General features: G+C 35.2%; 1 protein-coding gene across 2 annotated transcripts in view; it reads right to left on the bottom strand.

Annotated features, from left to right (window-relative positions):
- The window catches only part of LOC115222452 (3-methyl-2-oxobutanoate dehydrogenase [lipoamide] kinase, mitochondrial), a 67,606-nt gene extending 67,065 nt beyond the window's left edge, over positions 1 to 541 (bottom strand). Inside the window, exon 1 of one of the 2 annotated variants that reach the window (XR_005003245.1) lies at positions 1 to 541. This exon is cut by the window's left edge and continues 485 nt beyond it. The gene's annotated coding sequence lies outside the window, so the exon portion shown is untranslated. The other variant, XM_029792645.2, reaches the window with a different exon arrangement.
- Positions 542 to 7,500: the final 6,959 nt, after the last annotated feature.

Genomic DNA, 7,500 nt, shown 5'->3' with positions numbered 1-7,500 from the left:
TATCCTTCTTATGTAATGTCTCTGGGCTGTTTTTCACCTTTCTGTTTTTTCCCTTTTTTTTCTGGCTTTCTTCTTCTTCTCTCTCAGAGCTGACCAAAGAAGGAATCCTCCTTAACTTGCATGGAATGGCGATTAAAATAATCAAGAGACTCGCACGTAGTCACTCACATCTATTAATAAACACCACACACAGTGAATTATTTAAAAGAAAAGAATTCCGCAAATACGAGCAGTAATTCAAATGTTGCTTGCTTCAACCCAGAAAAACTGAAAATCTAAAATTCTGGAAAAAAAAAAAAAAATTCTTTTCTTTTTCTTTTTTCTTTTTTTCTTGCTATAATTTTTTTTTTTTCCTTTTCTGTTAAGAAAACACTGGAGCGAATAAACGTACTTTTTTTTCCCTCCTCAATATCAATACGTCCCGTTAAAGATTTACTTCAGAACTCAATAAGTTTCCAGCGCACAGTGTTTAGTGTGTGATTGTATATACATATATACATCTGTACATTTACATATATATATGTATATATATAGGTGTGAGTGGACGTTGTGTGTGTGTATATATATATATATGTGTGTGTGTGTATATGTATATAAATATATATGTGTGTGTGTATGTATATGTATATATATATATGTGTATAAATTTTAGTTTTTCACTTTTTTGCAGTTTGAGATTTTCTCTCTCTCTTTAATTCCCTCACACTCAGTTTTTCACTCCTTCTCCCTCCCTCTGTCTTTCCCTCTCACGCTGTCTCTCTCTCTCTCTCTCAGCAGTTCTTTTTATCCCCCCCTCTCCAACACTTTTATCCGCTTTTCGAACCAAGCGACGTCTTCTCCTTCTTCTTCTTCTTTCCTCCACTCACCGGTCACACTCTCTGTTTTCTTTATCCTTCTTCGCTGCTGCAAGAGAATTAAGGAATCAGCTGCGGATCACGTGATCAGGTGGTGATCGGAGCTGATGAAAAGAGCGAAATAACTTTAAATGTCGTTTCAGCAAGCAACTGCCTATTTTTCCCATTTGTTTCTTCTGCACAAAATACTTACATAGAAAGATAGAAAGAAAGAAAGATAGATAGATAGATAGATGGTGTGTGTGTCTGTCTATAATGTGTATATTTCTTTCGTCTTTCACTTGTTTCAAGCATTGGACTGCGGTCATGCTGGAGCAACGCTTTGAAAGGCTTAATTGACCAAACACACACACAAATCTTTATATATAAAAGTCAAGTTGTGTGTCTGTCTCCTACGATTTAGATTCCTAACTACTCCCACATTTTGCGGTGCAGTTTAACCAAAACCAGGTATCTTATAGTCGTGATTCATATCGAACCCTTCTGGGTATTAGCGTGCGTCTACGATGAGTCTACGATTAAAAAAAAAAATTACCATCATTTTTTTCCATTTTAATGCATTTTTTTCGCTAAGGGAAGTAACTCTCTAAGTATGTCTACGAGGAGTCAACGATTTAAAAAAAAAATTTACCATTATTCTTTTTCCCATTTTTAATGCATTTTTTTTTGCTAATTTTTGGCTATAACTCTCTAAAAATGCTTATATAGTTATTTCCCTTACAAATCCGAGCAACGCCGGGCGATACTGCTAGTATACACATATAATAAGGTTTTTTGTTATGATCGGTCAGTGACCACCGGTTTCGCACCCACAAGTTGCTTATCTGCAAAGACGTCTCGTCTGAGGGCCTTCAGACGGATCGCCTTTGATAACGCACAGAACTCTCGACCCTTGAGTTGCTTCTGCTAAATATTAATAAAAATATACACTCGTGTTTTGAGTTCTATTTTACCGGTTTGCATCACCATATGTATATTATATACACCATATATATATATATACACCATATATGTATACATCATATATATATATATCTATGTATATATGTATATATATATATATATATATGGTTATGCTAACCGGAAGAATGGAACTATATATATATATTACTGATGAAAACCGATTTATAGGGTTACCTTGGTTTTCTCGCCATAAAGGGTAACCCTATAAACTGGCCTTCACCAGTAATAAATATAGACTGCTGTATTTCTTAAGAGTACGCTTCCCCGGATTTATATCCCCCCCCCCCAAGGATATATATGCACACACACACATGTGTGTGTGTATATATGTATGCGTTCCGCATATTTTGACAAAAAAAAGATTTTACAAAAATTTTGGGAAATTTTATTTTCAAAATCATAATTTCCATATTTTTCCGCATATTTTGAAAGAAAAAAAAATTCTGAAAAAAAGTTTAAAATGAAGAATTTAGAGGGGGAAGGAGTAATTTCAAAATGCCAATTTTTGCCAATTTTTTTGCAGATTTGTATTCTCCGTAGTCGAAAACGTGGGGTTTGAGTATAAAATAAATAAATAAAAGGGGTGTTTTTGGCGGGTACAAAAGTAAGTCTGGCCATGCGGGCGTTCCTACAGATATGTGCTCCCTCCCTCCGTGACATTCTTGCCTCATAAATTACAGAAAAATAGATATTTTATAATGAAATTTTCTACAAATATGCTTCAGATGGTGTAGATTCTCATTTTATCGGAATATGTGTTCAAAAAGTTTTTTTTTTTTTTTTTTTCCAAGGGTGAGTGAGGTGAGGAATTTCGAAAAATCCACACAAGTCTGATTTGTTTCCTCATAACGTTCAGAAAAATTAATACTTTTATATGAAATTTTCTATAAATACATTTCACTGTGTGCAGATTACGATTAAATCGGAATTTAATATGAAAAAATAAATTTGGTAGGCTTATACACATACACACTGACACACGTCACATATATATATACAAAATGAAAGTAGAAATTTCGAAAAATAAATTGTAATACATGTCAGTATGTGTGTGTGTGTGTGTGTGTGTTAACTACTTTTCTTTTCATATCAAATTACGATATATTTGTAGTTTACATACTCTGAAAAGTGTTTGTAGGAGATTTCATTAAATATACCCAATTTTTCTAAAGATTATCAGAAAACAAAACTAACTTGTGTGAATTTTGCGAAACTCCTCCCTCCCACAGCAAATTTCTTACACAACGAATTCAGATAAAATTGGAATCTACACTATCTGAAGTGTATTTGTTGAAAATTAAGTTGGAAAAAGTGTGTGTGTGTGTAGAGAGAGAGAGAGAGAGAGAGAAAAAACGGACAGAGACAGAGAGTTTTTGAAGTGATGTGCAGATATTGTATATTTAAAATAATAAGGAAGTCAGAATGCTGGATGATTATATATCATCATCTTTTAACGTCTGCTTTCCACGCTAGCATGTGTTGGACGATTTGACTGAGGTCTGGCGAACCAGATGGCTGCACCAGGCTCCAATCTGTTGTAGCAGAGTTTCTACAGCCGGATGCCCTTCCTAACGCCAACCACTCCGAGAATGCAGTGGGTGCTTTTACGTGACAGTCTGGTGGTACTGGCAATGGCCACACTCAAATGATGTTTTTTTTGTGTCACCTGCACAGGAGACAGTCTAGCGGCACTTGTCACAACCTCACTAGAATGTTTTGTTCACGTGCCAGTAAGGCGACGCTGGTAATGATCATGCTCAAATGGTGCTTTTTATGCGCCACCGGCACAGAAGCTAGACAACTGCTCTGGCAGTGATCCCGCTCGGATGGAGCTGTTAGCAGTCCACGGGCATGGGTGCCAGTCACCAAATTTCGATTTCATATATATATTATCTACATTTTATTTAGACTTTTAGTGCTTTCTTCCATTATCAAATTTATCAAAAAGTGGTTTAAAGCTAGATTTCTTGGCCTTTTTATATATAAAAGATTTCTGGGGTTTGCTATGCAAGGGAGAAGAAAGAAAAAAAACAACTTACAAGAGCAAAATTCACATCAGAGAATGAAACAAAATTCTCCATAAAGGAATGTGGAATATGCAACAACAATAATAACAATATAGATGGGGGACACCCACATAAAAACTTAAGAGTGGATTCTTATTCAAAGTAAGTGCAAATATGAACTGCAAGACACAAAACCTCATATACTGCATTATTTACCCCAAATGCAAGAAGAATTATATTGGCAAAACCAATAATTCCCTTTGTCAACACACAAGAATCTACAGACAGCACTTTTTACAGGAGGAGCTATGGAAAATTCCACTGAGCAAACATTTAGAAATATGTGGAGAAGGAAAATTCAAAACCTTCCCCTTCTACAAATGCACAAGGAACGACCCAAACTTCTGAAAAACAATGGAGCTACACTTCATAAAGAAGTTCTCACCAAAACACTTGAAATAAGGAAAATTAGGAAATATGTGAAGGAAAATTCAAAGTTCCGAAAGATAACAGAACTATTCTTCACAAAAAAGTCCTCAACAAAAATTAACTTACCTATATATTTTTTTGAAATTCCACCTATGAGAATTAAATATGAATTTGATCGTATATATATTTCTTTACTCCCCACAAGGGGCTAAACATAGAGGGGACAAACAAGGACAGACAAACGGTTTAAGTCGATTACATCGACCCCAGTGCGAAACTGGTACTTTATTTATTGATCCCAAAAGGATGAAAGGCAAAGACGACCTTGGCAGAATTTGAACTCAGAACGTAATGACAGACGAAATACCGCTAAGCATTTCGCCCGACGCGCAAATGTTTCTGCCACCTCGCCATCTTATTTGATCGTATATCTATTAAAGATGATCTCAAAGCATTGCTAAAAACTTTTAACCACTTTCTTGTTGGACCTTGCAAAACACTCCAGGTTCTGAAATTCCATAAGAACAGATACTTTCTCTCTTCTGTACTTGGCTCTCTTTCTCCTTTAGAAAATTTTAGATTAGAGCTTTAAAATATATTCAAAACAAAAACAGCCAACCAGAAATATGTGAATTTGGAAATATAATTGTGACAGCATTGTGTATTGCTTTTTTAAAATTCCATTTTGCAGTCTGAAGGACAAATACTTGGACACAAATCAAGTGTAGTGGCTAGAATAACCAAAATTTTCCAAATTTATTTAACCATAGAGATGTATCTGTAATTATATTAATTTTTTTAAAAAATCAAAACGTGTACTTATGTATGTGTGGTGTGTGTGTATGTGTGTGTGTGTGTGTACAAATATGAACATGTACATATATAGATGTCTTTGAATGTATGTGTTTATATATGTATGTGTGTAGCCACTGACCAGATCTGTGGCTGGTGCAAAGTCCCCTCTCGTCCCAAGGTAACGTGGTGGTGGAACAGTGTTGTAGACAGGGCTATTAGAGAAAAGAGACAGGCTTGGAAGGACTGGAAGAATGGTGGTAGCAGGGAATTGTATCAGACTGCCAAAAGGGAAGCTAGGAGACAGGTCTATCAAGCCAGAGGGTTAGCAGATAAGAATTCCCAGGAAAGCAGGGCTTATCCCTTGGTTCCATTCTCGTAATTGTTTCAATAATCCAGTAACAACAATACAGAGTATGTAGCCCTTAAAACAGTTGTTGTGCATTTATAGAGAATACCAATCTGTCTTACACAGAATCTTGTTTTTAGGAATTCCCAATAAGTTATGAATACTCAAATTGTGAAGTCAGTTATGTAATAACATGAAATTAATTACCCAATAGTAAGAATTCAAATAAAATAGCCCCAAAAAGGGCTTTAATACATTCCCAGAGTATATAGAACTTAGGAGGAAATACTAATAAGGTATGTATACTAAAATCGTGAAGTATGTTACATAATAACTGGCTAATGAGATATGAGATAATAACAATTCAAAGTTAATAACTCTGGAAAAAGTTTTTCTGTGTTTGCAGAGAATATTACCCTCAGCGGCGCTAGTGTTGGTATATTCCTGTATAAGTCACTAACCAAAATAAGTGGATCTATTGTTTAGGAAAATACTATTTACCTGTTTAAGTGTTGTACTGGATAAATTGTGAAAGTAACTCAAACAGTTGAAATACTAAGAAATAGGCATATTCAATTTGATTTATATGAAATAATTTACGAAAATGAATGGATTATTTCCCTTGGCTATTTTAAGGATCCCTTTCAGGAGCAAATGGGTTATTTCCCTTGAATGTTTAGAAATAATATATTAATAGATATAAGATTCCTTTCCAGGGGCCCTATTATCGATTTTTTCAACAATCTAAGTATGTCACTAGTTTTCCAGACATGAGTTCTACTCACGTGTCAAGTTTCATCATAATCGATAAAACGATATAGAAGGAGTTAGGTAACAACTCCATAAACGATCACACCCACAGATTTCCACATATGTAGTTGATATATGAGTAGGTAACTGGATAAGTAGGTAAACAATTAGATACATAAGTAAGAAGATAGATAGTTACATAGGCAATACGAACAGACAAGCAAACACACACACAAAAGGAGATGGAAGCATGACTATACATGCATACATGCATACACACATACATGACTATACATGCATACAAAGACATGGCGATATACACTCATATAGTCACATAGTCACACAAACTCATACACATAGACACATTCAAACACGCACAAGGAGACAGAGGTACACACACAAATACACACACACACACACAAGTACATACACGCACACCACATAAATATGCAGATTATATACATACACGCATACCTACATACATGGAAACACACACACACACACATACATACACATGCACACTGACGCTCACACATGCACGCAGACAAAAAGGAACGTAGCTCCAGTAATGGACAGAGTCAACATGCTTTGGCAAGGTTGCAAAGAGCAACAAAAAGTTTGGAAGAAAAGAATTATAAATAATAAATGAATGAAAATTGAACCAGTAAGTGTGTTACATCTTATGGCATTAAGGCAGTATGACTCTCCCCAAACACAACAAAATTTGTTTCAACACACAAATTCATATAAAGAATCTTGCGAATGAGATACAAAAATGAAGTATACATATTTAAATATATACAGGGTCTTGCACTTACATTGAAGCAATTTTTACAATGCATAAAACTGGTTATAAATACTAAAATAATGGTAGTAGACAGAATATAAATTTAATGTAACATTTGTTACAACAAAAACATTTATCAATCAATATGGCCATCCTTTTGGGCAATTACTGCCTCCACTCGAGAATGAAATTATTTTGCAGCTGTTGCAACCGTGTGTCTTTTTGATTTTGCATGTCGCATGCATGATGCAGGTCTTCAAACTGTTGACACTCGAGTGTGGTAAAGCATTGGTCCTTGCTTAAAGTATGTCCTGTAAAAATTTATCAAGAAGGTTTAAATCTAGGCTAATACTGGACTAGATGTTGACCCTCACAAAAAAATGACACCTTCTCACTCAGGAAGACCTGGCATGATGCAGAATCCTGGATAGGTACCACATTGTCAAGCCAAAACTTCTTCTCAATCCAAGGTAACAGAGTTCTTCAGGATGTCCAGATACTATTTTGTGCTGATCTTGAAGCCAGACTCAATGAAGTGTGAATCCATGACACTTCCATCATTTACCACAG

This window comes from Octopus sinensis, linkage group LG20 (assembly GCF_006345805.1).
Source record: "Octopus sinensis linkage group LG20, ASM634580v1, whole genome shotgun sequence".
In the NCBI taxonomy this organism is placed as follows: Eukaryota; Metazoa; Mollusca; class Cephalopoda; order Octopoda; family Octopodidae; genus Octopus; species Octopus sinensis.
The sequence above is the reverse complement of the archived record's forward strand: the minus strand, read 5'-3'. Positions and strand labels throughout refer to the sequence as shown.